Source organism: Hermetia illucens, chromosome 7, assembly GCF_905115235.1.
Source record: "Hermetia illucens chromosome 7, iHerIll2.2.curated.20191125, whole genome shotgun sequence".
Classification (NCBI taxonomy): domain Eukaryota; kingdom Metazoa; phylum Arthropoda; class Insecta; order Diptera; family Stratiomyidae; genus Hermetia; species Hermetia illucens.
Window position 1 is genome coordinate 3,763,778 of NC_051855.1, and position 21,118 is coordinate 3,784,895.

Below are 21,118 nucleotides of genomic sequence, written 5' to 3' on the forward strand. Positions count from 1 at the left end.
ATTGACATTATTGATAAATGGCTTAGAAGCGGGAGTCCGGCTCTGTATACCGAATCTACGCAAATAATTCCGAACACTTTGGGGTGTAATTTTAATTTGGAATTGGTTTTGCAAAAGTCCTGCTCATTTCACTGCACTTATCGTGTTATCCTGTCGAACAACACGCCGAACAAAGGATTGGTGTCTCCTTGACAAAATTAATCTGTTTCCATTTCTTTTTTTCTTCTCGATTCTACCAGACGAATTGTAAATCTTTACTACAGATTGAATTGTCGAGTGACTCCTATGCATAATTTTTGCAATTTGTCTCAAGGATTTACCATCCTTGTATAGCTGTATCACTATCTTACGATCACTGTTCGAAAATTCACTACCTTTTCGACTCATTTGGAAAATTTGTTAAAGAATTAACTCTTTATTTGTAATTCTAAAAACACTTTAGCTCGAACTGTCAACCACACTTTTTCAAGAATTTACCGTTAGAATTTTACAGTGCAAAATGATTAATATCGTACAGGGATTGAGTTCAAGCCGCTAGTCGGGGTGTACGAATACGAATTTTGCTTCGATTGAATTTGGAAATTGTTCTCTTGAACAAACGGATGTAAATAAAATTTAAGATTAATGTTCTATAACAACTACATACATACAGTATGTCAAGAAAATCTTTGCAAAGAAAAAACAGTTATATAGATTTCACTTCGATATGAAATAAAATGAATAAATGGTAAAATTCTTAAATTTTGAAAAAGGGAAATTGTTGGTTAGTTTGGCAATCACCTACTTACACAATAAACACATATACTTCATTTCAAAAGGCAATGTAAATACGCCAAAAGTAATCGTGATCACATTTTCCACTGTCAAAAAATTCTTTGCAAAACACACTGTAATACGTACACGCATGCATATAGCGACAGAATTCTCTAGAATTCTAGATGGTACTATTCGGTATCGCATTGATATGTTTATGTTGCTGCATTCAAAGTGAAATCCGTTTGCAATCGGTTGGATTTTGTTTGATTGTTCATTGAAAATTTTTTAAAGTCAAAATGCCTGGAAGCAGAACACTCGACAATATTATTCAGTTAGTGTATTTTCATTATTGTAAAGGAAAAACTGCAAAGGAGCTTGCGGAAATGTTTTCAGTTAAATTGAGAACCGTTTACAATATAATAAATCGCGCTGAAAAAGAAGATAGGATACATTTACGTTGCTCAGAAGGAAGGCCGAATAAGCTTACTCCTAGAGAGGTAAGAAAAATCGATGAAAATCCTTACACTTCCACAAGATCGTTGGCTGTTGAACTAGAAAAGGATTGTGGAGTTCAAATCTCACATGAAACAGTGAGAAAAGTACTCTTAGAACATAAATATTCTTCGAGAGTAGCCAGGAAAAAACCGCTGTTATCAACATTTAATATAAATAAAAGATTTTCATTTGCAAAAGAGCATGTTTTATACCCCATCGAATACTGGGATGACGTTATTTTTTGCGATGAGACTAAAATTATGCTCTATTACAATGAGGGCCCAAATAGAGTCTGGAGGAAGCCTCTTGAAGCTTTATGTTATAAAAATATTATACCAACAGTAAAATTCGGGAAATTGTCGGTCACGGTTTGGGGATGCATTTCATCAAAAGGAGTAGGCATATTAAGATTTATTGACGAAACAATGGATAAAGAGTATTATTTAGATATTCTGAAAACAGAATTGGTTCAAAGTGCCACAAAATTTGGTTTTATCGATCCTAGTAATCGTAATATCACTCTCAAGACCATTCGACATCAACAACGGTCTACGACAAGGGGATGCGCTATCATGCGTCCTCTTTAACCTGGCCCTCGAGAAGGTGATCCGTGATGCTGAGGTGAATGCAAGAGGTACGATCCTCTTCAAGTCCACCCAACTACTGGCCTATGCTGACGATATCGACATCATGGGAAGAACCACCCGAGACGTTCAAACTGCCTTCATCCAGATCGAGCAGGCGGTGAACGGCGCGAGATCTTGGGCTGCACATCAATGAAGGCAAGACAAAATACATGGTGGCAACGTCAGCACCGAAGACGAATCAACCAACAACATCAAACCGCACTGGTCAAACACAAGCACGAACAAGAATAAGGATAGGGGAATACAACTTTGAGACCGTTGACAATTTCTCCTATCTAGGGTCGAAAATCACAACCGATAACAACTACGATGATGAAATCCACGCACGGTTGTTGTCAGCCAACAGAGCCTACTTCAGCTTACAAAAACTGTTCCGCTCGAAACGTCTCACCATAGGGTCAAAGCTCTTACTGTACAAGACTATGATCTTGCCAGTCCTCATGTATTCCTCGGAAACTTGGGTTCTTAGCAAGAAAAATTGCGAACTCTTGGCCGCGTTCGAGAGAAGAATCCTCCGAAGAATTTTTGGCCCCCTACATGAGGATGGACGATTCCGTAGCCTACACAATGACGAAATCTATGAGCGATACCATGACCGTCCGGTTGTGGATAAAATCCGGCTCAATAGGTTACGGTGGGCGGGTCACTTAATCCGTATGGATGAAGATGATCCCACCCGGAAAGTCTATAAGGGCAATATCTATGGTAGGAAAAGAAGACGAGGCAGACCCTGCCTAAGATGGAGCGATGGCGTGGGCCAGGACGCCAGACAGCTTTTAGGGATATCGAATTGGTGGACCTCGGCGCAAAACCGGGATGTCTGGAGTTCCTTATTAAGGCAGGCCTAGACCGGATACCGGTTGTTGCGCCGTTGATGATGATGATGATGATGAGTAATCGTAATAAATTAAATTTTAAACTATACCAAGACAACGACCCTAAACATAAGTCGTATTTGTGTAGATCTTGGGCGCTTTATAATTGTGCGAAAGTTATCGATACACCAGCATACAGCCCGGACTTGAACCCAATCGAAAATTTGTGGGCTCATCTTAAAAAAAGAGTTGCAAGGAGAAGTCCGAAGTCAAAAGAGCAGTTAAAAGCCTTTATTCAGGAGGAATGGGAAAATATACCAAACGAATACGATGTCAAAAAATTGATATATCCTCTATGAAAAGGAGACTGCAGGCTGTGCTTGATGCTAAGGGTTTCCATACTAAATATGAAGAATGAAAAATATTAATTTAATTACTTTTTTTATTCACTTTTTTATTCAATAATGTATTTTGCAAAAAATTATTTGACACTGAAAGAAATGTAGTTTTTTATTTGTAACGCTTTCAATTTTTACTCGAAACAAGTTTTATGTTCTTTTATTTGTAAAGTATTAGCTAATATTCCAATAAAACATTACACTTTAAGAAATTACCAAAAAATGTATTATTTTGCTTTTTACCATCTGTCAAACAGAAATATTTCTAGTTATTTTCCGTTTGCAAAGAATTACTTGACATACTGTATTTATGTAAAAAATTGTTATATAAGATTGAACGAATTTTCTATCATTTCTCAGAAATAACCCAAAAACCCGCAAAATATAGGGTGTACGAATACGAATTTTGCATACTGTATTTTGAGGCCTAGATTTCGTAGAGATGCCCTACTGTGATTTTTTTCAGATTTTTCGGTTGGATGGGTTCTGAGAACGAGATCTGTTACACTTTTTGATGGTCATATTTGGAGCCCTCACTCCCCTATATTTCACCCAATATCAAATATTGAACCATTTGCCATTATTTTTTTAAACTTTGACGTAGAAATTGCCCTAATTTTACCAGTTATCCCCATTATTTATACCTCAAACATAATGGTTTGATCCTACAGAGTAGTATAGTAGTAGTTACCAGTACTAATTGAGACCTTTCATTTGATACCCCAGAAAATTTTGCAGCCTCCTTTCACATGTATGGGGAGCCCCCTCTTAAACTTAACACAAAATGGCGTCAGTTGCTGCATGTAAAGGGAACAGCAGGTCACATACTCCTACCAATTTTCGTGACAATCGGTCCAGCCGTTTCCGAATAAATCGGCTGTGACAGACAGACAGACGGACAGACCGACATCGAATCGATTCTAATAAGGTTTTGTTTCACACAAAACCTTAAAAAGTGGTAAAACCTCACAAAATCTATGGTGGCTTAGTATATAGTGGGAAGGGGCCATAAAATAACTATCAACGATCTGCAGGTACTGAAACAGGTCAGCCAAATCAACCAACTTAACGCCTACGAAAGCATACTCATTAGTAAATAGGTCACGAACATTAGATTGAATTCACACCAAGGGAATTGCCAGTCCCCATTATCAAAAAAATTAATTAAAAATTTCTCTTCTTCCAGGATATAGAAATAATTTAAAAAATAATATAGCAATTATGAGGAGCACTCAAGAATTATCCGTATATGCGAATAAAAAAAAATTAATAAAAAAGCAAAAACCGTCATTTGAAATAATTTAATACCTAGAAACACTTAGATAAATTACTTGTACCCTAAAACTAATAATGCAACAGTCGTGCAGCTTCAGTATGCTGTGTCCATTGGTAGCCTATTTTCCCTACAAGTATATGCCATAATTCGATTCCTATGCATCTCACCGAGCGCATAACTTTCATCAAATTATCGTAGCTGTTTCTGTAACACTTTTTCTTCCATTGTAAGGCATCACAAAATGAAATCCATTACGTAGTTGACCGACAAAAAATTCTACATCGCAACCAAGACTATCTCCTACCTTTCGCTCGCAGTGAAGTTTCACTTTACACTATTTTATATACACAAAGGCGTATATCTGTACAGAATGGAAACAACAACATTCAGAGAGATGTGTTCAATGAGCTTGAAATCAAATAAAGTAAACCCATCAATTAACCCACTTTCTCGAGCTAGCTGACCTACTTCCCACATACGATTACATCGACACCACTCATATTATGACTTCTGGCTTTTTCTTGTGTTGTTTTCAGCTTAGCCGAGAAATTCCAAAGAATGTGATGTCAAAAGCAAAGAAGGTGAAAGAAGAAATGTACGCTTGGTAGCAACGAAACAAGCAAAAGAAATAACAACAACAACAAAAAACTAACATATATGTACTAGCCCAGGAAAATAAGAACTTGTAGAATAAGCGAAAGAAAATATTCAAGCTCGATAAGGAAATTTCCAATCAAGGTAACCGTGGTAGGAAAATTCAAGAAGCTGAGACCTATTCCATGCATGCACTTGACCATATTCTATTTACAAGGCGACTGTGAATGGTTTTCAGAAGTATCTTTCCACACAGTATTTACAGTATCTGTAACTAGCTCTCGTCTAACTGACATTGGTAGTATCTGGAGAGTAAGAAACGCAGAAAGACAGCGGAATGCAGAGCAAGAAGGAGGATTCTTAACGGCTCGTTTCCGTTACTTTCATATTCTTTTGCTTTCACATTTCAGTGAGGTTATATAATGCCAGAATTTCTCTGAAATGAACGACAGACATGGAGCCAACTTCGAAAAGTATGTTACGTTTTCTTTTTCATCATAAGAGATATGATTACATCTTTTTTTTGTTCTTACGAGACGGTATATAGGTATACGCAACAAAATATTTCATACGGTAAATATTTAAAGCAAATACGCTGTTGTTAACCTATTTTTTGAGTGTAAACATACGCATAGAGCATTCGGATTAGATGCCAAATGAAATCATTGAAAAGGAAGCCCATAAACGCTAGACAAAATTATATTACTGGGAGTTTGCATGATTTTGGTGTAAAAGACCGTTTAAGGACATAATACTTTGGAAATATTTTTGGTTCTTCGAAGGGACCAGGTTGAATACCTCAATAAATTATCATACAATTTGTTACATACGAGCGTGGTCACTGTTAAATAACAACAACAATTGATTTTTCGAAAATTCGCAAATTTTGATTGATAATTTGGTCGTCAAACTCAATGCAAATACCTCAGTAGCAAGTCCAATCTCCTGCATTGTCAACTATGGCCTGGCACCGTCGGGGCATACTTTCCACTAGTTTTTCTGCATATTCTACCGGAAAAGACCTCCAAATTTTCCGAATTTGTCAAGAAAGTTGATCTAAATTACATGGCTTCCGTCTGCGAAGCTGCATTTTCATCAGACCTCACACATTTTCTATGCGATTTGCATCCGGTGATTGAGATGGCCAATCTAAAGTGACAACTCCGTTTTGTGCCTTGCCCTCGCTACACGCTCGACTCCGATGTTTCGGATCGTTGTCCTCTTGAAGGATCCAGCTTTCATTTTTCTTGATATACCATTGCTTAGCAGATGGTAAGAAAGCCTTTTGATATATTTTATTCATTTTTTCGGCATTTAAATTCTCGGTGAATAAGAACAAAGTACTGAAACCTTTGTTTGAGAAGCACCCCCAAACATGGACCTTGACGGAGTGTTTAACAGTCCGTTGAAGCATCCTACTGGTGGAGGTTGTGCAGGCGTGTTTGATGCTCGGAAATGCCCAGAAGGAGGATTCATCAGAAAAAATTACGTTGCTCCAATCGCGGTCCAAGTTTTCCTTCGCCCATTCCACTCGTTTTTCAACGTGTTTTGCACTCAACATTGGTTTTTCCAAAGTACTGCGATATTTCAGTTTATTGGCAAGCAAGTGCCTGCGATTCGTTCCGTAAGATATGTCAACATCTTTTGCTTTCAATTTCACAGCAGCTCCACGTAAAGTCAAAGTTGGATCTTCCGAGAACAATGCGAGAATCTTTTTTTCGTCTTTTTTTGAGACTTTGCTTGCACTTCCGCGATCAGGAAAATTATCAACGTTACCGACCTTTTTATAGCGATTTATCCACTTGCTAACGAACTGTTTCGTCTTTCCCATATATTTCGCAGCAGCAGTTTGCGTCAATTTGGGTCCTTTTTCGTGCAAACATAGAAAAATTGCCTCAAAGCGAGAGGCGTAAACAGCACTCATTTCGAAAAACCACTCAATTGAAGACTAAATTTGACAGAGAGCTGACTTTTTACAAAAAGCATGAAGGACTGAGGTGCCCTCTATGTCATAGAAAAAGAAACAGGACGCTCTGATTTTTTATCTACGTGTAACAATGACCACGCTCTTATGTAACAGACTATAATTTTTACTGCATGCAGTGTAAAAATTTATTGTCTACATTAGTTGACAGATACGCAAAGAAGTCGATTCTCTTTACCCAGAATTAGATGCCAACCGAAAATGCACAAATCAGGCAATGAGATGAGGGAGATTATTGCAGATTCTAACTCCCATTACTTAACACATCGTTCAATAAGTTCCGGGACTAGCGTAGAAATGGCGCTAATAATGCCATTTATATACCAAGGTTCAGAAGTACCAACCTTCAGATAAGATGTGTCAAAATTTGATGTAATTCGAAACATAACCAAGAAAGCTATAGTGGTTAAACTGACGCTACCTTTGCAATCGTTAAAAAATGGACCAAAACGAGTTTCGTGTGTTGATAAAACATTGTTGTCTAATGGGGAAAAACACTACTCGAGCTCAGCAATGGCTTGAAAAACGTTATCCGGACTCCACTCCGTCGAAAACAACCATTTGTCGGTGGTATGCTGACTTGAAACGCGGTCGTGCTGATAAAAATGATCCGGAACGTTCGGGTCGGCCAAATGAGGGAGTAAATCCCGAAAATACCAAGCAAGTATTGAAAATCGTGATGGGTGACCGCAAAATGAAAGTGCGCGAGATAGCTAAGATGGTGAACATATCAACTGGTAGTGCATTTACTATTTTGCACCGAAAATTGGCTATGAAAAAGGTTTTTTCCAAATGGCTGCCGCGTTTGCTCACAATAGAACAAAAGCAACAACATATCAATGATTCGGAGAGCTCTTTGGCACTGTTTACTCGCAATAAACAGGATTTTTTGGCGTCGATATGTGACAGTGGACGAAACATGGATTCACCATTTCACTCCAGAGTGAAGTCGGCAGTCAGCTGAATGGCGTACGACCGGTGAAAGCCGCCCGAAGCGTCCAAAAACATAACAGTCGGCCACCAAAGTGGTGGCTTCCTTATTCTGGGATGCGAATGGTATAATTTTCATTGACTACCTCGAAGACGGAAAAACCATCAATAGCGACTACTACATAGTGTTATTGTATCGTTTGAAGGCCGAACTAGCGAAAAAAACGCTCGCAAATGAAGAAGAAGAAAGTCATCTTTCATTAAGACAACGCACCGTGCCACGAGTCAATCAAAACAATAACCAAATTCAACGAATTAGGCTTCCAACTGCTTCCTCATCCTCCGTACTCGCCAGATCTGGCCCCCAGCGACTGCTGGCTCTTTGCGGATCTCAAAAAGATGCTCCAAGGAAAAAGATTTGGCTCAAATAAGGAGGTGATCGCTGCTGCTGAGGCTCATTTTGAGTCAAAAGACAAATCGTTCTACAAACATGGCATTGAAAAGTTAGAGAAGCGTTGGAATGATTGTATAACTCTTGAAGGAGATTATGTTGATGAATAATAAAGAATTTTGCCAATAAAATGTTGTTTTCATAGTTAGTCCCGGGACTTATTGAACGATGTGTTACAACATTGCGAAGTGGTTGTTTGAGAAATGCCAAAAATTGGGATCTATCAACGGAAAACAATCTGTCAAAAATTCGAAAGAATTGATTGAAAGCTTGAGTGCAGTTGGGGCTATGGCGGATAATGAACGCCTAGTGTCATTTGATGTCAAAGCTCTATTTCCCAGTACGTCTGTAAAAAAGGCAATCACGAAATTTAAAGAGTGGCTACTACAGTTTGGTTTGACACCAGAATGGAGGAGAAAGGCTAAACAATATGCGAGGTTGGCTTCCCTTTGTATGAATGAAAATGATTTTAGATTCAGGGGAAAATACTTCAAGACAACCTCGGGTGTAGCGATGGGCAATCCTCTCTCCCCACTCCTAAGTGAAATCTTTATGGCATCACTGGAGGAGAAAATGGAGGAGGATGTATTATTGCCAAATATATGGTTGAGGTACGTGGTTGACATTTTGACAGTGATCCTGGACATAAGTATGCTGCATAAAATCAACACGCTACACCCTAAAATAACCTTTGCTCATGAGATTGAAGTTAACAATCAATTGTCTTTCTTAGATTAATTAATCAAGCGTCAAAACGGACAATTTTCTCTTTCTATTTTCAGGAAACCCACCAACACCCAGCGTACAATCTCGGCCACTTCGTTGCATAGCTACCAGCATGAAATGGCAGCTTATGGCACGATGATCCACCGCCTCCTAACAATTCCACTCACAGAGGAAGACTACCGGAGCGAAAAACTCTAGATTATGGACATTGTAAGAACGGGTACACCAGCCCCACCATAGACACGATGATCAGGGACACGCACGAAGATTAGAACGTAGTAATCTCACTAGACTATATACCCAACAATCGACCTCTACCGCTCTAAAACGATCAAGTGTCACCTTCTCAAATCTGTCCAAGCATATAAAACGGATATTGAAAAGGTTTCACATACAGCTGGTAGGATCAAGTTGGATTTACCAGCTAAAATCCCAGCTGGGTAGGGAAAAGGACCGAAAAACAGTAGAGGAAATGAGCGGCATATATTGTATAAAATCGCTTGCTCAGATTGGCCCAAGATATATATCGGGCAAACGAAAAGACTAGTAACTACCAGATTTAGGGAACATAGGAAGGAGGCAGAGCTGGCTGTCAAATACTCCCGAAAACCTACAAAATCTATGGTGGCTAAACATATGGTGGAATGCGGCCCTAAAATAAGCGCCGATGATTTGAACGTTTTAAAACAGGTACGGAAAATTAACCAGTTGGACGCCTTCATTAGCAAACACCGGTAGGCACTAGGTTGAATTCAAATCTAGGTAATTGCTATTTCCCATTCTTTAAAAACTAATTAAATAAACCTCTTCTTCTTCCAAGATAGGCCTTTACAATGGTGTCCGGATTTGCTGGATAGACCCCTTTCCCGGTAGAAATGATTTCCGCCCTACAAACAACCGAGAAAAGCTGTGCTTAGATACATCTATTGACTGCTTCTAACATTGTTAAAGTATGTTTGCCGATAATTTTAGGGTATAATACTCCGTATAGAAAACATATATACATTTATATGATTGGCATAAACCCCCCTGCAGGCAAAGTGCGTCAACACCATTCACCGGCAATCATTGCCGATTTTTGGTAATGTGCGTCAGTTACCCTTAGGACTTTCCACGGAACTCACACCCTTTCTTCACTGCTATGTGCCACATAGATTTGGAGCTATCCATTTGTCAGTCAGCCTAAGATAGTGGATTCCAATGCATTCCGCAGCTCACAACTGAATTATCATCCTTTCCTAATCCGTAGCCTATTCACTGATGCGCGCTTTTTGAAAAACTTACCCGAGGTTATCTGGCCTGTACTTCAGCATAGTTCATCGCTTGATATTGTCTCAGGCCAGAATACACCGATGAGACAACGCAGATATGAGATGATGAAAGTTTGCAAATTTTCGTAATTTCACCATGTATGAACTAACTATTCTAGGTTGTGCTTGGTGTAATGAGTACTCAAGCCAACCAATAAAAATATGAACGTGAAATGTATATATGTGAAATGAAAAAACAAAACTGACTACTGTCTTTGGCCTGTTTATCAGTAAATCAGTTTAAACTATTTATAAATAAGTAAATGAGATGTGTTAATATGATGACATGGATTTTATGAACTTATCTTTAATTTAAATGATTACCGTAATAATATTACTAAATTTTAATGATTCAATGGTATTATTTACAGTTTTTGAAATATAAAATTACAAGAGTTAGTATTGAATCGACTTTATGGAACATATGCACTGGAAAAATAGAAAGTTTTTCACGTTACTCTATCTTGGAACTTTCATATTTTATACAATCAACAACAATCAGGTCCTCAAAAGGCAAGTCAGGGTGAACATGTCAATTTTTTCGTGACATAAACAGTATTACATTTTTGATATTAACGTAGCCAAGGATGGTGCGATTGACGAGGTTGTTGTGACGCCTCCCGACCTCGACCTAATGTCCCGAGTTCCAGTCCCGGTGACGGTCATCGTTATTTGAGATTGTCTAGGATAGGATGCACCTACTAAAGGCCTGAGTGCTGAGCCTATGACTCGACCTTGAAATATAAAGAAATACTGAGGTTCTTCCCAATTGGTCAGGTCCCTCATCAAGTGGATGTGGAATAAGGGTATTCTCATTTTTAAAACAAAAAACGTAGGTGTTTTGTCTTACGTGGATTTCCAACTTGAAGTTCTACTCCAATACCGCAACGAACTGCCAGTTAAGGCAATAGGTGAACAGATCAATGATAATGAGAAAAAGTAAAAACCGGGACTATTTTGAATTTCTGTTTAATCTGCTTTAATTCGTCTGCTTAAGTGTCTAGCATTACGTACCGTGTTTTCCTATCATTTGAGGCATGAAGAAAATCTATTAAAAGCCCTCTCCTCAAAACTTTTCAAATAGGAAGAGGGAAAGAGTAAAACAGACAAGAATGTTGCGTGAGTACAACGCAAAAATATTCGCGCAACGCAGATGTTCGCTTCAGGTATAAAAGGTTTTGTGTATTTCTTTTATAAAGACATTTGTCCGAATAGTACCATATAGTGGCACCCTCTTGATTTGTTTCAGATTTTTCGATTGGACAGTTTCTGAGAATGGTCCCGTTAAATAAATTACCATTTACGAGCGCCCGAACTCCCCGGCTTTCCAACAAATATCAAAACTAAGACTACCTTTGGAAAGTACTAACCGAGACCTTTCATTTGATACCCCATATGACTATATTTGCTGAAAAAAAATTTACACCCCCCTCCCCCCCCCCCCCCCCCCCCCCAAATTCGACGTAAAAGGATGTAATTCACTGTATGCGTGAGCGTTCACAGTTCCCACCTTTCCATCAAATTTGGTGTCAATCGCTTCTGCAGTCTCCGAAAAAAATGCGTGTGACGGACAGACAGACAATAAACAGATTTTAATAAGGTTTTGTTTTACATAAAACCTTGAAAATGAACTTATTTTCAGATACCTATAATAGGAGATTCAAAGCTTTCGAAATAAGAAACTGGTGAAGGAAATTCGTCAATTCTTGGACAATTTGGTAAATGTTTCTTCTATGATGCTGAAAATTCATGCGTTTGAATTTTACAAACCAATTCATCTCAGTTCAAATTATCCCTCAGGGTACAGAGTTTCGTGAGGGGTCCGAAAAAAGAGACAAACAGAATTAGACTGATTATGCAAGGGCCGGAATTTCCAACTACGACCCTGGCTGGAAAATATTATCCCAAATGGCGATTGATATACACATGACATGAAGCTATATCAAACATAAGCCGGAATTTTGTCGTAAAAGTCTCCTGAACAAATTGAAATCGAGTGGAGAACTAGAAGGTGTGGCCACAGGTCCACACAGAGAAATAGTAAATGCCCTCGTTATATCTCAGGATTACTACAGATCAAAACTATGTCTGAGGAAAAACTACTACTTTCTCTCAAGCAATAGATAAAAATTAAAGTTCTCACCTAATCGGGCTATTAAGGAGGTTAGAACACCATCTGACACCAATATGGAAGAATAAAGCTAGTCCAGCAGAATCTTCAAATTACCGTCCAATCCGATTGCTATTTCATACCATTAAGATTTTTGAACACATTCTTGACAGCCGTATTCGCGACACCGTTCAAATAACCGTGAATCAAGCCGAGTTAGCAAGAACTCCGGGAACCACTGTCACAATATACGCTGTGAAAATTACTCACGGAGAAACACCGTGAGAACTATCGCCCTCTTTACATTGCATTTGTGAGTTTAGAGAAGGCGTTTGACCGTGTGCCATACAAACTCATCTGGTACGCTCTGCGGCAAAACAGTGCCGAAGAATAAAATTGAAAGTGTGACGGGTATGTCAAAACCGTGTCTGTGCGCCCTCTCATCACCCCTCTTTGTTCTTGTTATGGACAATGTCATGCGGCACATCCAACGTGCAGCGTCCTATACGTTACTTTATGCAGATAATGTTTTCCTAGCCTCTCATAGCAAAGCTAATCTCGAATAAATAACTAGTCCAAAAATGGAATGATCAAATATGCAACATACTTTTAGACTGAATAAATAAATAAATCAGAGCTTGTACTAGGTGTCGGCCGGCTATAAAAGACAATAAGCGGCGCCTCGCGGTAACAGAGACGTTGGGTTGCGTTGAATCAGTGGTATAATACGCCATGATATGGGGTTGCATCGATTGTGGAAAAATTGTGAGTGAGACGTCCTCGATGGTATGGACATGTAATTCGCGCTGATGAGAACTTACTTGCCAAGATGTACCTGAACATCAAGGTCGATGGGAAACGACCAAAAGGCCGACCGAAGCAACAATGGCTTGATACTTTAGATAGAGATTTTAAAAGCCTCACTACTCCATCCAGATCAGGCCTTTCACTGAGCATAACTGCGTAACCGATTAAGCCGAGCCGACCTGCTTCCGGACGGGACAAAGGCTGAAGAAAAAGAATAGCGTCAAATCAGGCGTTACAGGTACAGTAAACCCTGTAGGAGTCTTAAATAGAAATATGGCCCAAAGTTCATACCCTACACTCAAAAAAAAGTCGACTGATTCTCTTGAATGAATGAGAAAGAACCTGAGGGGTGATTTTAACATTGGAGACAAAACATTCGTCACAAATGCCGGCCGGTTGAATGGCCGTAACACTAAGACAAATTAGTGTTTTCTGTTAACTCCTTGGCGGAGTATAGGGCATTCATACAGTCAGATTGTGCCTCAGTTGCACTATCATCACACTTAACGCTATGTAAGTGATAAGCTAACAGCAGCAAGACAAACACAAAACGAGTACAGACACCCATGGCGACTGGGATTCGAACCCAGAGCAGCAAGATAGCGCCGTCAAAGACATGACAAATGCTTTCAGGTTTTTACCTTCTCTACAAGGAGGTGAATCATTATAGGCTGTTCTGTTGAGTTTTCCACAATTGCAGAAATTTCTGTCTGGCTTTCGATGACCAATGCACAGATGTCTATTTGCTGTCCTAAGAAGGGTGTACGATCAGATGGCTCAAGCGGTTAGAGCGCTGGGCTGTCGTAGTGGAAGGTCACGGTTCAAATCTCACCGGTGGCAGAGGGATTTGTCATTGTTACTGGATGTCGGATACCAGTCGACTCAGCTATGAATGAGTAGCCGAGCCAAATCAGGATAACAAGCTGACCACATTGCCTCCTACATTGTACTGTAGTGTACTGTTCCGGCCTTAAATGAAGCGCTCTAAAACATTTCAAGACACTGATCAGTCTGGTTTGTTGCGCCAACGATTATTATTATTAAGAAGCAAGTGTACAGTAATCTAATGAAATTTCCATTTTTTTTTTTTTTAAATTTATTTATTCATTTATTTTTGAATGCAACGCAAACCTTGGCTTCAGGTGCAAATCACCTGCAGTTTCCATTCTTTTTTGTCACAAGTATATGCTCTACTTTTCTTTCCTTCGCAGAATTGAAAGTTTACACAAAAGTTGGCCAAATTTTAGGATAATCTTAGTTTTCCAGAAAAATCGCAAAAGTATTATGATGATGCCACTATATGACATCTAGTCCTCGAAATACCCTCCCTATACCGATATCTGCTCAAGTAAAGTTAATAACAATATATAATTATATTTTTAAAATTTACTGTGAACTCCCTTAAGACCATCCTAGAACCGTAAAATATTGCACTAATATAGGCTTCAATATAAACCAACATACTGGAAAGTTTGGTGGAAATCCTACTATTATTAACAATGCTATTCTAGTGTCCGGATAGTTGAGTGGTTAGAGCACAAGGCTATCATACGGAAGGTCGCGGTTCAAATCTCACTGGTGGCAGGTTCAGAGATAAAATGTCAGTGCCATATCGAATTGAATATCGGGTATGTCCAACGGATATACAATCCGACCTTTATATAAATGGAACCATAATATACCCAGATATTCATACATAAAAAATCCAACAAAACCTTTCATACCTGAAGTGCCGAGCCTCTGGTTTCCAACTTGATTTTTATAAGGACGAATCGTGAGGCCTGAGCCACGCATAGGATAGATTCAACGCCAGTCTCTCGATCCTTTTGTTCTGAATTCGAAACTTGGTTATCATAAATGCTTAAGTTCACTTTTGTCCTTGCCACCATGAAGTAGACCTATCACTTTCAAAGCATTAGGTGGACGCCATGCGACCCAAATGTGATGCAAAGAAGCGATGTTTTGATACGCTAAATGGTAATTTAATATCCTCTCGACTCCACACGGACTAATCCTAAGACCGAGAAAGGTGGCGAATTCTATCTAGACGAAACGACCCTAGGGGAAAGGGAAGACGACTATGTGGATGTCTTATATTCCACAAAGGGGCAAGCATACATAGTCTTTGTGTTTATCTGCTATTGCTATAAGCATTTGGACAGTCATTGTGATCCTCTTATTCTCAAAATTAACCGAATTACCAAAATTTAAAATTTTTAAAAAGATGTTTCAACAGGCTTACTGATTGCACAGCATTGTTCTCCAGATAACAGAAAGTTAGTAATAAAGTAATTGTCCGAAAGTAAAACATCTAATCAAATAAGGGAGCTGCATGGCGTTTCAAATTGTTTGATAACCAATGCGAAAGACTGGTCGTTGCAAGCCGAAAGCCGTCGTAGATGGAAGAAAACAAGCAATAGGGAGGACAAAATGATCGTAAGGATTGTAGAACAGCGCCCTTTTATTACATTTACGCAGATAAAATCCGTGCTAAAACTCCACCATGCTATTAACATAGTATGCTGGTCCCAAGCCCAGGTAAAGGAGGAGGGTTTGAGGCAACGTACTCTGTACTATCCTCAGTAAAACAAAAATAAAATGCTGAGATCAAGGAAAGAGATAAATAGAGTATAGTTGGAGTTATTCTACTATGCTAAATCCTACCTGATCTCTCTTGGTGACAGGCCCCGCGACAGGTCGACCAAGAAAATGCATAGAATGTCGTTACAAACATAATGATCGGATTAAAGGGATTTGAAAGCCTCTAGATTGCACCCAGATCAGGCATTCGATAGAGCCAAATGGCGAAGCCGATCACGACGAGCCGACCCCGCTTGTAAACGGTACAAAGGCTGAAGAAAAAGAAGATAAAATCCGTGCTAAACCTGTCAATTGCTACTTCAACCATAAGAAAGCGCTTAGTATCGGTAAAGTTAAAGGCAAGAACCCCAAGGAACCACCATTATTGAAAGGTGTATATTTGAAAACACGGCTTCAGTTTGTCAAAAAATATATAAACAAACCACATAACATATGGCGTAATATACCCGTATTATGGTCGGATGAGACGAAAATTGTGCAATTTGACCCCCGCAAAGAAAAAACAATATGTAAGGCGGGGCCTCCAAGGCAAGAATTTCGTGCGAAGTTTACCACAAAGATGGTCAAGCACTGCGATCTCAAAAGGGGGATGCTTCTCGTGGAATGGTGTTGGTCCTCTTGTAAGGATCTTCGACAATACGGATGTCTCCTAGTATGTAGGGTAAATATTAGGGGCCGTCATGTTACTTTATGCTGAAGAGGAAACGCCCTTGGGCTGGGTCTTCCAGGAGGATAACGACCCGAATCTCACATTCAAAAAAAGCAAAGGATTGGTTTCAAGCCCATAATATTAGGGTGAAAGGGTGGCCAGCGCCAAACCGGACCTTATTCCTATAGAACATCTTTGGGTAGATGTTAAGAACACAGTCAGGAAAGCAAAACCAAAAAATAGTCAGGAGTTATAGCGAGCTGCAAAAAAGCTGCTACAATATCGCTTACAAGATGCCGCTCTCTGATAGGGTCTATGAGGCCCAGATGACAAGAAGTAATTGAATTTCATGGTGGAGCTACTTCATATTGAAGGTGATACAAAGATTTTTCTTATAGGAATATATCCAGACTCACTAACATACCTTTCCTCCATTTGTTCTTATTTTTTCGAACAGGTATTTTCGAACTTAAACTAGCATTGTTGCCAGATGAAAAAAAATGGAGGTACATTTCATGCATATTTTTTACCTTTAATATCTGTGTTACTATCATATTCAAAATTAGGGCTGTAAAATGGGTTTAAATATTTTTTAAAATACGTTAAAATACTCTTGTTACTTCGGTTGTTTTTATTATTTCGAACACGACTGTATATTCAGAAACAAAGGAAGCAGCAAATCGTCAGGTCGGGATTTCAGGTATGAAAGATTTTGTGTACTCCTTAGATAAGAATATTTGTTCCTAGCTGGTAATGAATATGCGTATATTATGTCAGACTATTCACTTTAGTGTGATACCAAACTTGGTAATTGGTATTTCGGGGTTTAGGGGGTTCACAGTTCAGGTCATGTCAATAGGAGCAACCGTTTCTGAGAAACAGACAATGAACCGAATTACTTCAAAAAGAACTGAAAATGGCACATTCCAGGACCTTGGCTCCCCTATATCTACCCCAAAACATCCTCACATATAGAGCATCGTTGCATTATCGTCCATCGTCAACAATAATATAATAATCTATCATAAAACCCTCCACACAATACTCAAGTCATCCCAATATGCGTGCTAAACTGGCATTACTAATTCGTCGTGAATGATGTAATTAGAAGTAGCCCCGGTGAAATCGTGGCACACTTACATGGTTCAACGGTGGAGCCATCGAGTCAGTCATGGAGCGCTCAAATGCTCACATTACCAGCCATTACTATACAACGCGGGAAACAAAGTAAACGACCTTAGTCACTTGGCAAACCTGACTCGACGCCCCACAACTGATTCAGTACCAACTTGGAATGCCTCACCCCAAAAAAAAAAAAAAAAAAAAAACGCAACAAAGACTAATAAATAATCGAAGGTTAAAAGATACTATTGGTGCATTGGCATCGTGCAGCCAAGGCGATGACAATGGGTACTAAGGGTGTGCGAGACGCGTTTATCCTGAATTGGATTCACCAGCCCCCGAACCGCCGCGACGGCCGTGACTGCGGCCACGGCACTTTCTTCGGGCAAAAACCTTGAAACTTTAACTTGACAGTGAATTAGAGCCGGCGACGAGCATTGCATCAGGCATTAAGAAATTCACTAGCCCTGCCCCTGTCCCAACCCCCGCCCGACACAGCAGTCGGACCCGGCCAGTGAGTTACATGGCGAGTATCGCCGCCTGGCGCAGATGAGGATTCTTTTGTGTAATGCACTAGCATGTGGGGGTGGATAAGCGGAAAATGGAAATTGCGAGTAGATGCCAGTCGCAACCGGGCCAGTCGTTGGCAGCGCGGCATATCATTATTCCAACGGCCTGGGTCGTTGACTGAACTGCTGCAGTCACGGCCACTTAGCGAAGCGTCAAAGTACTACGTAGCTCGGATCGGCCATGGAATATCAAGGTCAACCCTTGAGTGCAATCACTCTATAAAGACGGCGGAGAGAAAAAAGACTGAGTCTGGTGTTTCTCGGCGCTGGATGCGTCTGCAGCGTGGGTAACGCAATCTTATCTCCAACCGTTTAATTGCACGGACGGCGGTAGCGGGATCCGAGCTATGCGCGCTTTTGTCGCGACATCGTGTTGTGTTGCGCTGCGGACAAAAACGGAGGAAATTGTGAAGGAAACGTTATGACTAATGGACCGTCGTCGGCCGACTTGTTGGATATTTCCATTTACCACAAAGAGCGATGACGAGTCGTCCCGTGGCCGCGGTCGTTGTTGTTTACAATTGCGCCACTCGTAGAAGTGTTGAAGTTTTTAGCTCAAATATTATCTCATTCATGATAAGGAGTCACAACAAAGCCAGACGCAGCGCCCCACGTGGATATGGGTCGAGCGGTGAATAGTGCAAAGTTCCAATTGCCGGAAGACAGAAGCAGACAAGATCCCGCCGCGGGGGCGGAAAAGCGTAAACATAGGTGCGGCGTATAAAAACAAAAACAACTCACCGACCTAGGGAACCAGTCGGAGCTGACCGGATGTTGTGCCGGGGACGAAACAGTTTAATGATCCACTGGGATGGCTCTCTGGCCCGCTGGCAGGCTCTTCCCGATGCAGCGACAGCTCTCGCTTGCAGCCTATTCTGGGCAATCCGTCACTTGCTTGCACTCGAATTCAATTCAGATTCACTTAGGACCAGCTAGCGGCGCAACGCTTTTCATTCACTTCATTCATACGTTACTGGCCTATTGTCAGATAGTAGCCCCGTTCTCCACGCGCGAAGGCACAAATCACTTCACTGACTGCACACTACACTTTCTCGGATCACTTGTCGTTTCAGGACACGAGCAGCTTTCGAAGGACAACAGTCGCACGGTTCGGGACGAGCACGACAAAGCTCGGCTTTGTTTTCCTTGAACACCCTAGACAGTGGCGGACAGACAGGATCTCGAAACTTCACAGGCTCACACAATGCATTCAACATGGGCTAAAGTCTATCGTTGAAAGTTCTTACATCGGCACATCTACTCTGCGCGTCGTGAGCAGCGTACAAGCAAACATACGTGCCTAACGTCTCAAGTCAAATCACAAACTAACTCAGTCGACATTCCGCGTACCCATTGTTCACATGGAAAGTTGAGTCTCGCCGCGCACTGTGGCGTGCGTCGGCCCGGCGACCATCGCCCACCTTCGAGCTTGCTTCCGTGTCCGCACGACGCCTTTGTGCTTTTGCACAACAGAATCGGGTTCAGATTCAGATTCCTGGCGAGTGCCCTTCATTTCACTATCAGCCACATACAAAACAAGAGCAGAGTCGCGTCATTATCATCGAGAGTTGAAAAATTCACTTTGCCACGGCGTTACTTCTCAGACTCCTCCTAAAAGCTTGTTGGATGCAGGCCGCGCGGCTCCGAGGTGGGCTATACATTATATCAAAAAATAACGGGAAATCGTAAACTAAGAGGCCTCCGGTAGCGACGTTTTGTGTATCTTTTGTTGCGCAATTAGGTTGCGGTTGCGTGGGGAGATTACAGCTTCGGTACCACCACGATTTGATAATGGATTCTGGTAGAATAACCCTAAGATGGGAATAATAAAAAGTGTTTGGATATCTGGATTAGCTTTCCAGATATCAAATTTTTCCATATTCCGTTTCCTTTGTCTAACACTTCGTGAGGAGTTAATGGTGGCGGAGGGCACCCGCACGGTGCCGGTGGAGGAGCTGGATGGCAGGGGGCTCCTTGAACTGACAGTTCCTTTCCTCTTCTCCGCTCCCGTTGGTGAAAGGAATTCCCTGATTTGAAGGCTCCGCAAGGCGGGAGAGTTCGGGGGCTGGCCCGAAGTAATGTGACAAACGGTTCCAGGCTAGCTCTCTGACGATGGGGAGGTGTTTAGTTGGTAGTCCCACGACGTACCGAATCGGGAAACACTGTGTGCGTAAATGCATTCACCTACCCTACCCCACAAAAAAAAAAAAATGGTGCCGGAGGGCACCCGCACGGTGAAAAGCGGGAGCTTTTCCTTCTACATATCCTCTTTGCCCTCCTTGATATCAAAATAGCCCTCCATTAGAACTGCCATCAATTGTTAAGTAGGTTAGTCGCCGGGATTTTTCAACAGAATTTATTTATTTAATTAACGTACAACAAACAGAGAGAATTCCAATTAATTATTGTCCTCAGGAGGAGGAGAAAGCAAAAAACTTATCCTACGTTTAAAACTACTTAAAGTAGGGAAGTTAAAAGGACCAAGCTGTTTTGCATTATAATTTCGGCAAAGCCGGGGAATGAAAATAGACTTCGAGCTCCGCGAAGGACACGTTGAAAATATCTGCGTTACGTGTATTATAAGACGCAGGACGGCAGATGATCTCGTCAGCGGCGGAGCACTCCATCAGGCCCGAGGAAAGTTTAAAGAATGTGCATAGATCCAGATAGGATCTACGCTGTTGTAGGAAGGGAAGGTTTAGAAAGCGGCGGCGAGAGGGGTAATCCACACGAGGGAAGCTTTTCTTAAAGAAGAGAGAACGGGTGAATTTACGTTGCACATTTTCAAGGGCAAGGCAATCACAGTTACGGGAGGGTGACCAGATCACGGAGCAATACTCGAGGGTATTCCTCATAAGGGAATTGAAGAGAGCTAAGG

General features: G+C 40.7%; 1 protein-coding gene across 2 annotated transcripts in view; it reads right to left on the reverse strand.

Annotated features, from left to right (window-relative positions):
• LOC119660828 (transcription factor SPT20 homolog) overlaps positions 1-19,768 on the reverse strand; it is a 131,334-nt gene extending 111,566 nt beyond the window's left edge. Inside the window, exon 1 of one of the 2 annotated variants that reach the window (XM_038069690.1) lies at positions 18,986-19,768. The gene's annotated coding sequence lies outside the window, so the exon portion shown is untranslated. Of the gene's footprint in view, positions 1-18,981 lie in introns of both variants that reach the window. The other variant, XM_038069689.1, reaches the window with a different exon arrangement.
• Positions 19,769-21,118: the final 1,350 nt, after the last annotated feature.